The 9810-nt window shown below is 40.7% G+C and overlaps 1 protein-coding gene across 2 annotated transcripts in view; it reads left to right on the plus strand.

The window, feature by feature from the left end:
* The window catches only part of Slc39a8 (solute carrier family 39 member 8), a 59341-nt gene that overhangs the window by 44123 nt on the left and 5408 nt on the right, over positions 1-9810 (plus strand). The gene's annotated exons all lie outside the window — the stretch shown is intronic.

The following is a 9810-nucleotide window of genomic DNA, read 5'->3' on the forward strand; positions in this document are numbered from 1 at the left end:
TGTATACACACACACACACACACACACACACACACACACACACACACACACAACTGAATAATACCTGCATCTGTCTATAATGATGTTTATTTAGTTTATGTCTGAGGCAAACATCCAGATTAAAGAAATATCATTTTTATAATGATTACTGCTTTACAGATAATGCTAATGAATAAAACATAATGGAAGGCATTTGGAGAACAACTTAAGTGCCCATTCATAACAAATGAACCTTCAGGGTAGAACCAGATCGTTGATTGGCTGGTAACTTTGATCTTTCTATATGTCTGCTTTTTTCTTTAGAGAATTTTAGTCCTTCTGAGAATCTCAACCCCATTAAATTAACGGATCCTCATTTATGTTATTCAAGTGGTGATTTCTCTGGCCTTTAATGTGGTCCAATTTATCAAAAAGTATGGTAAGTTCTGAGTTCTAATCAGTAGGGAGCCCAAGTCTTTTGGGAGTGGTTGAGATATTATTGCTTTTTAATTCTGTCAGCAGGCATCAGAAGACTAAAAAAAGCCAGATTGTGTTTTTTTTTGTCATATATCTTACTTAGAATATCAAAGAGCTTAATGAACATGACTTCATTAAACCTTCATAGCAACTCAGTGAAGGTGGATAGAAGTTGGAAACGTTTACTGGTGGAAAAAGGGCACCTATAAAGATTACCTTTGAAGGTTTGTTAAGCCTTTCAGGTCTCTGATTTGATACTTTATAGTTTGTCCTCCTTTACTGCTGGATTATAAAATGCCTTTGGAAAAAACCTGAGGTGAGAGATCAAACATTGTTCATAGTTTTCTAGACTTCAAAGCAAAAGTTAAATCTGGAAGTTGTGTTGTAGTTGGAAAGTAAAATCACAAATTACTCATTGGGTAGATGCCATGTGTGCAGAAATGGTTCAGACTTTCTGTGTATTTTATCTTTTAGCTTTAGCCCAGATTTTACAATCTTGGACTCTTATATGAAAATAATAATATCAACCCTAAATTGAGTTTGCAGACTATACATGATACACCGTAGAAACATTTTATCCTCTGTATGACATCTTGCCTCATGAAGCACATCACTGAAGCTACATGAAAGTATAGGAAGTGGTTTTCATACCATAATTCTTTCATTCATGCAGTATCAGGTGATCACCTCCACGAGTCAGACTGTATCTTACGTCCTAGAGATACCACTGCAAAGAGATAACTAGTCAGACAGTCGTATGGGACACACAGTCCAGCATTGCAGGGCTACAAATGCCAGGCACAGAATTAAAATGTTGTGAGGTGGTATCCACATGACCATATTGGTTTGGGTGGTCAGAGAGGGCCTCTTTGAGGAGGATACATTTAAGTTCGACACTCACTTGTGAGAAGAAGCTGTCCCTGCAAAGGCTGGAGAGAAGAATCTTGACTGAGCTTACATCCAGTCACATGTCTCTAGGCAGGACAGAGCCGAATGGGTTTCAGGAATGCAAAGGTGGTCTGAGCAGCAAAGAACAGTGTGCATGCCGCTACATAAGAACAGCAGAGAAGCCGGGCGGTGGTGGCGCACACCTTTAATCCCAGCACTCGAGAGGCAGAGGCAGGTAGATCTCTGTGAGTTCGAGACCAGCCTGGTCTACAAGAGCTAGTTCCAGGACAGGCTCCAAAACCACAGAGAAACCCTGTCTTGAAAAACAAAACCAAAACCAAAAAGAACAGCAGAGAAAACTTTCGACGGAAACTCTTCAAATTAAGCATCACTGTATTCTAACAGTATAGCATGATCTAAGCAAGGCGTTAGTTCTCAAATTACTTTTTATTAAATGCCAGGAGATGAAAAGAGTCAGGCAAGAAGAAAAGCAGAGTTTTCCGCTTATGCTTGCAGTTGGTAAACAACAGTGTATACTTTAAGTATCTCTATAAAGTGTCAGCATACCTCAGAACACCTCAAATCAGAACAACGTATTCTGTTCAAGGACAGACTTGCTTGTTTGAGTCATTGATTGCCCAGACGGAGGATGGGAAATAATAACAATAAAACAACCCACTACTGTTAGAATAAACCCCTGGGCCCAGAACAACTTCCATGAGTTATGTCAAGAAGCTCAGAAATATATCCAACATAATACAAACAGTGAACTGGCTGGCCCTGCAAAATGCAGCAGCAGCAGGAGCAGCAGCAGGAGCAGCAGCAGGAGCAGCAGGAGCAGCAGGAGCAGCAGGAGCAGCAGGAGCAGGAGCAAGAGCAGCAGCAGCAGCAGCAGCAGCAGCAATGTAGCGCAGAGTGCTGTCTCTTTGTTGTGCAGGCTCTGAGTCAGGCATTCTGACTTCAAGTCCTGGATTTTTTTTTTTTTTTGTTTTTTAAACTGCGTGATCCTGGTCAAGTCCTTGCTTCTAGTATTTTTATATTTTTGCAGTTAGAAATTTAGCACCATTTTTCTCAGGTGATTCAGAAGGGACTTTTCAAATAAGAAGCATTTGGCAGGTTACATATTCTTTCTGCTACAACTTTAATGATTCCCTCAAATCTAAAAAAAAATTCATCTTCACCTGCTCACTATAAAGACATCTCTTTTCTCATAGTACCCAGTGTACCTTTAGAATGGTATGGTGCTCGCTCTGCCCCTTTTAATGTGGTGGCTACCCCTTGCACATTCCACGTACAGAACAGATGTTTCCTGTTTTCCTAAATAGGGAAATACGGACGTCTTTCTGATCACCTCTCATAGAGAAGGGATTTTGATTCTGCTTCTGTGTTGCTCACTTTTCTGCTGGCAGCCCGCCTGCTTGCCTCCACCCCACTGCTGTCCTAATTGCTTGTTCTGGCACAACGGCTGCAGTTACCGCCGACTTTCAGCCCGGTCGCATCTGCCATTCTTTGCCTCTTATCACTTTGCCCAAGTTCCTTGACTTAGTCACCCCTGGCAACAGTAAGAACTTCTCTGTCATCCCCCCATCCGTCAGTCAGTCATTTGTATTGCACTGGGTGGGATCCTTTATATTTTAGTTTTTCTTGACACCACACCTGTTAATTGATGTGTATATAATAGTCAGTGCAAGACCAGGCCCCTTCCTCTGTGGAGCCCCACGAAGCCATATTTCTGTATTTTGGAAATGTTACTTTTCAAGATACTAGCAGCTGGTTTTTTCCAGCTTAAACTAAAACTTAACCAACCTTTGGTATCTCTTGAAAGCCCCTTTAAGATTCCTCAGTGACAATGAGAGGTGCATAGGCTGGAGAACAGCTTATTGAGAGTCTTAGGAAATGGTATCCCATTTCCTGAATGAACCAGAACCTCGGTGTTGGCATTCGTGGCAACAGGCGGTAGCTTTTCAGACAGCCGGGAACAGTCTATTAGGATGACTGTAAATATTTAATTAGTATGTAGTTTAAATTCTATTGGAAAATAGTAGCAGATTTCTTGAAAACCTTTAAAGTTTCTCTTAACTTAGTTTTTTTTCCCTCCAAAGCAATAAAGTGATGTGGTCCCAAGTGGAACGTGAATGGCAATTATTTCTGCTTGATTATTTAAACCACGCCCCAAACAACTGGACTCACATTCCACAGAAGGGCTTTCTCTCCAGAGAAAGAAGTTTCTGGAAATTGTTATTTTCTTGTTAAGGGTTCTTTTCTTTAGCCAAAAAAGTTGTAGACGTAGTTTTGAGATTTTTCTCAAAATCAAAGACCTGTTAACTTAATGCATTGGAATTCTACTTAGCTATATGTGTTAATACCAGAATTAATTTCTCCTTTTTTCACATGAAGTTTCACTTTGGTGACAAAGAGCCAAGGAAGGATGCCTTAGCCATGAAATACAAACATTGAAACCATTAGAAAGCCTAGTCATAACAACAAAATTTATGAATATTTCATATTTTTAGAATGCCCTTACTACTGTATGATTCTTTTGTGTCTACGTAGCCCAGGTTTATTTTTCATTAAATTATGTGTAATGGTGCATATGCTATTTGTAAATACTATGTTAGGAATGAAATTAGGCTGCCCTGTTGAAAGAGGTGAGACACTTAAACGAAGATAAGATAAGAAAGAGAGAAGGGATAATTCGCAGAGCTCTGGGAGAGAGTCAGTGAGCCGCGTTAGGGAGACTCAGTAGCAAGAGGGTAGAATTAGCAGAGTTAATGGTCTACATCCTAAGGACCAGAGAAGGAAGAAGGTCCTAGAAGTGGAAGGCTCCAGTCTTAAGACTTCATTGTAAGTAAAGCAGTGATTGGTAATTAGGGACAAACCTAGGCTATATCGCTTTTCAAGGAGGAAGCCAAGGTAGAAAGAAACATTCTCGTCTTTTCTCACCTTTCCCTCTGGTTATGTGTATGAACTTTTTGTCTGGAGCCAAGCAGAGGTTAATAAGGCATGGTGACCATACAGGTCTCATGAGGCACAGGGCTGGGGTAAATGAATGAAACCTATAAGTTTCTACCTTCTTTCCTTATATTCTTATTCTTCATGTGGTTGATAAAACACACAGAGTGAGCCAAATGCCTTCAGCTCTCATAGTGTCCCTGCATGATGTCATGTAAGGATGCTGGTAGCCTTCCGTTGATCTCTTGGCAATGACCAGGATCTGTTGATGCTCGCCACTATTCTTCATGTAAGATGCTGGAAGGGGAGAGCACAGAGGAGGCAGATGAGGGGCGTTAATTTTAACTGCTCTTCCGTCTCCTAGCTGTGTGTGACTAGCTGTAGGATGACAATTCTATTTCCCTCTTCCAATGTACATTCTATGTTTGCCACACTGTCTACCATCACCTCCCCTGGCTGGGGCCATTTCTAGTTTCAGCATCCCTTTCCAGAAAGAGGTAAGCCATTTACGTGAAGACAAATAAGAAGGAGAAGAGGGGCAATTCACAGAACTCTGGGAGGGAGTCAGGTCGATTGCTGTCTCATTCACTATGAGGACATGCATCTCCATGGAACTAGACTTCATCTATCTGCTGGCTTAGGTCCATAAAGAACCTCATATTGCTAGGAGTTTATTCTTCTTCCAAAGATCAGAATATGATGCCGTTCCCTGGTGCAAGTATGATTCTCTTGAGCAGTAGACTTTTCACAGTCATCAAGTTCAAGGTCTTGGGGACAGGTAATAAGAATTCTTTAAATTTTAATTTAAGACTGGCGGCTCTTCTCTGTAGCTAGAGTTGGAGGTGTACATCTTACAGCTAGGGCTGCTTCCTGTGGCTATTTTTCACTGGGAATATTTTATGAGACTCTGAGAATACAGACATATAAAATAAGTATATAATCAAGGCATGTACTAATAATAACTCATAAAAAATTTATCTTCAGAACAGGTATAATTTCACCACTCATTAAAAAGACAAAAGCAAGTTTGCCTGTGAGTGAGATGGATGAGCTTGTTCATTTTTACATCAAGTATTCAATCTTTGCTGAATGTTTGATACTGCAAGACATAGATCATCTTCACATTTTTCAGAGCTGATTAATATTTTGATTTTATGATTGCAAATGCCAAAATGTTGCTTAACGTGAATACATAGTAAAGAATGGCAAGAACAGGTTTAAGGCTATTTCCGATTCTTTTTTTTTCCTCATCCCAAACCAAAATCCACTAAATGATTTATTCTGAAAAATGTAATCAGCAATTCAATTAGCAATTTGCAAATCAAACACTTGAATATAACACAACTCAAAATTTACTGGGGAATGATGGTAGAAAAATATTAAAAGTTTGTTTACCATAATTAAATTATCAATGTTTCTATAAAAGTAGAAAATATTGTGTGTACAGTATAACATTAGCTAGTAATTTTTGATCTCAGCTGGCATGATTCTGACAAATGTTCATTGTCATTGCATGGTGTGACAGTATGCATGAAGCCAAGGATGTGTGTGTTCAAACAAAGGCCGTAATGTGATCAAAATAAAACACCGCGCAACATGTCTGATTCAGTCATCATTTGATTTTTTGAGTTAATTTTGGGTCATTGGATGGACAGAAGTCATTCACTGTTGCTAGCTTTTTGTGATCCCCCCCCACATTCAGTTATGTGGACCCCATGGGGGGTCTTAACTTAGGGAAACTCAACTCTGTAGAGTACCTGCAACTGCTCCGCAAGCGGTGAATTCTTTGTGTCAGAGTTAACTACACACACACACATATGCATGCACTCATGTGCACACTGAGAGAGAGAGACACACACACACACACACACACACCTGATGGCATGAGGCATATGTCTACAGTCTATAGACAGCATGCTAAACTTGCTGGTCCTTTGACTTGTATTCTAGCTGAGCTTTCACTAGGGCACCCAAAGTTCCATCCAGATGCTTCTTTGGGGACTATGTGACCTGATCTACACATTCTATGAATGAATTGATTGGTTTCCTTCTTTTGCTGAAAAATAGTGTGGAGGCCAATTTTGGAGAAGACCTTGGTGTACTATATAAATCTCTAAACGATGCTATATGCACACATATCAGAGGTAAAGAAAGCATGTATCAAATGGGCCTATCTTTGTGAGTCTAATGAGTAACCCCTAACAGTGAGAGGGGGTCTAGAGTCATTGTCCTGGCCATGCAGAGCCAGCTGGGCCATGTTGTTCTTAAGTAAGAGCTCAGTGTCATCTCGGTTTTCCACAAGTTGGGTGTTTCTAGAGCTCAGGAAAGCCAGGTCACCTCTGTAGAGGAAAGGGGGTGTTAAAACTACAAATTGCCTCTCTCCCCACTATTTTGTATGTGGGCTCCTTAAGCAAATATCAGGACAGCTATTGGAAGGCACAGAGTGACATTTGTAATCAGACTTTGTTCACTTTATTATGGAGGCTATTTTCTGTTTTCTGTGATGTCCTTTCTGAGAGTTAGGCAAAGTGAATTAGCTTCATACCCTGGATTTACTAAGAGCTCCACCCCACCTTACAGACATCTTTGCTATCAGTCTTCCAGTTTTTATGTCTTGAAAGTTGTATGTTGTAAGAAGGGCACTGCACACTGAAAAGTTTAGCTGGTAGGCCACTGTCACGTGGCGATACACACATTAATAGAAATGGGTTAAGTCAGTATGCAAGAGATTAGCCAATAAGAAGTTAGAGCTAATGGGCCAAGCAGTGATTTAGTTAATACAGTTTCTGTGTGAATATTTCACGCGTGCATGCACGTGCACGCGCGTGCGCGAGAGAGAAAGAGAGAGAGAGAGAGAGAGAGGAAGAAGAAGAAGAAGGGAGGGAGGGAGGGAGGGAGGGAGGAAGCATTGCAATGACCAGGAAAGATCTAGAAGCCAGCATCAAATCTGCTTTATAAATTGTGAAGTAGTGTGGATGTGTAAGCTAATGCTGCTTCTCACCTTCCCTCCCAGAGTCTGCAATTCTCGGGTTCATGTTAACTCATGAGCTCAGACTGTTACCAGAGATGAAGATGTGAGGGCCGGAGTCTGGTTCTTGGCAGCCCTAACAAGCAGACTTGATCACCTGTCTTTAAGAGGCTATTTAAGTAGATACGTGGTAGTGAGGTTCAGAGAAAGGAGATGGATTCAGTGGTCACACTTGGAAGAAGAACCAAGGAAGAGATCCAAGGACTCACTAAGTTTGAGGTTTGAATAGAAGGCAAGCGTATGGATCACTGAGCAGTTCTGGTGAAGGTGCAGTCCCTGCTCCTTTAATCCATGGTTGCCTTGGCTCTCCCTCTCCATCAACCAGGTGAAGCTTCTTTCTGTGAAACAGGTTCCTTCTTCTGTGTGTGTCAGAGCTTTGCTCTTCTTCCTCCTCCTCCCAGCATGAGACTCTTGGGAAAATTCAATTTCTTAGAGATCACTGTGGTAGCCTGATGGCCAGAGGAAAGGGGACAAGTGTCATTCCTTAGAATATTTTTGTCCTCTGCTAAGACAGTTGGAAGATCTCAGGCTCTTCATAGTGGTCTTTTATTTCTCTCTAATCAATCTCCTGATGGAGCATCACTTTGTCCAAGCTCATGCAGTCTTAGTAAATGTCTTCTCTTCTTTTTCACACACTTTGGCACTCACACTTTTGTCTGAAGTTCTTTGTTTGTGGCTCTAACTTTTCTTCCTTGTTTTCTCTGGCCAACTTGGCCAGTAGACTCTTTACAGCTTCGAGGATCATCTAGAATAAACCTTTTGTCTTTGGAACTCTTAGACAGTTTTGGTGTTTCTTCCTTGTAATGTCATTCCTTCTGTGCATTTTATGGGATGTAATGATACTCTTTTGTGGTGCACTCACAGGTTTATAAATAGCATCTCATTTGATCCTCTGACATTGGAAGTAAGATTTTTATTCATTCTATGGGTAAGGAGTCTGAAGCTTAGAGATGAAAATCCTTTCCCAAGGGCAGATAGTAGACTCAAGTGCAGGTTCCGCAAGATCAAGGCCTGTACCCTTTTATCAATAAATGCATATTCTGCGTTTCCTTCCTCCCTTTTTAAAAATTTTTTTTTTTTTGAGACAGGATCTCACTATGTCACCCTGGCTGTCTTATTAGGTGTACGTGGACAGTGAGCTTTATCACACCCAGTCACTTTCTCTGTGGCTTTCCCCATGGATACCCTTGTTTAACCTTCACCAAAGATCATTATTGTTTATTATGTCAGGCACATAAGATACAGGTGTAAAACAAGGGACCTCATCTCCAGAGAAGATGAAACTCTCTGTGCAGATGACAGGGTTTTTAAAGTAAAGGAGACTAGACGTTTATTCTGCCATTGCTTCTGATATTCAGAAGAGTTTGGGGGGGCAAGGAGGATTCAGGAAGAATTCCCCATGTGAATTGCTTTCAGGGCCCCATGCAAAAGAGACCCCCTCTTTCCCATTAGTTAGCAGTCCTTAACCACCATTGCCAAAAGAGCTCACTTGCTTCATTTTTACCACTGGGTAAGTTCACTAACATCTTTGTGCTTTCTTCTCCTCATTTATAAAGTAATGATGACAGTTTGTTCTTACCTCAGAATTATTTGAGGCAAATTAAATATCTGAAGTTCTTAAAACTGCACCAGGGACCCACTCAATGCCATTTGGCTTTGCCAACGCCGCTTCACCACATCCACAATGAGGGTAAGGATGGTGACTAAGAGTGACCTTCTCCCTGTAGAGTAATTGAAGACTTTATTGCTCTGGATGACTTTTAACTGTGTGCCTAAACAAAAAATGTTCCCCTAAAGATTTGAATTTTCACCATGTAGACAGTGAAAAGATATATTCTAAGACCTATAGGCAGTTATCAAGGTAGGACGCCACCGTGCCTTGGCCAGTGACGTGATGCTGGAGTAAATGTTGGCATACTCAGATAGTTGCTTTGATAGAAGACTCTTTAAAAAAATTCAGCCATAAAAATTTCATTTTGTTTCTCCAGTGCCAATTACATCCCTCAAAGACAGACGCTGCGCTTTCCCGTAACACTGTATTGCATTTGAGAAATTGCTATTGCTAAAAGATATTCTGTTTGGATGCTTAGGTGGTGGGGGGGGGGAGAAGAATTAGGACCAAAATGTTCTCTAGTTAATTGTGACTGCATTCCTACTTACAGGCAAGTTTACATTTTACTATCTTTTCCTGTACCGGCTAGAAAGTGCTTTGGTAGGCATTTATCACCGAGGTTTTAAAAAATTGTCAAATTTATGGAACTTGAAATTCTCATAAAGAGTCTGCCGCAGGATTTTCTACTTTTACTGTTACTTTAAAATGAAATAAGTATTCACGCAAAGGCAAGCCTGTGCTCATCACACTTTATAGAATTTCTAAGACTAACAGAGACCTAGAACACCCAGAACAGTGTGAACTAACAGAGACCTAGAACACCCAGAACAGTGTACAGAACAGTGTGAACTAACAGAGATCTAGAACACCCAGA

This window comes from Microtus ochrogaster, chromosome 21, assembly GCF_000317375.1.
Source record: "Microtus ochrogaster isolate Prairie Vole_2 chromosome 21, MicOch1.0, whole genome shotgun sequence".
NCBI lineage: Eukaryota > Metazoa > Chordata > Mammalia > Rodentia > Cricetidae > Microtus > Microtus ochrogaster.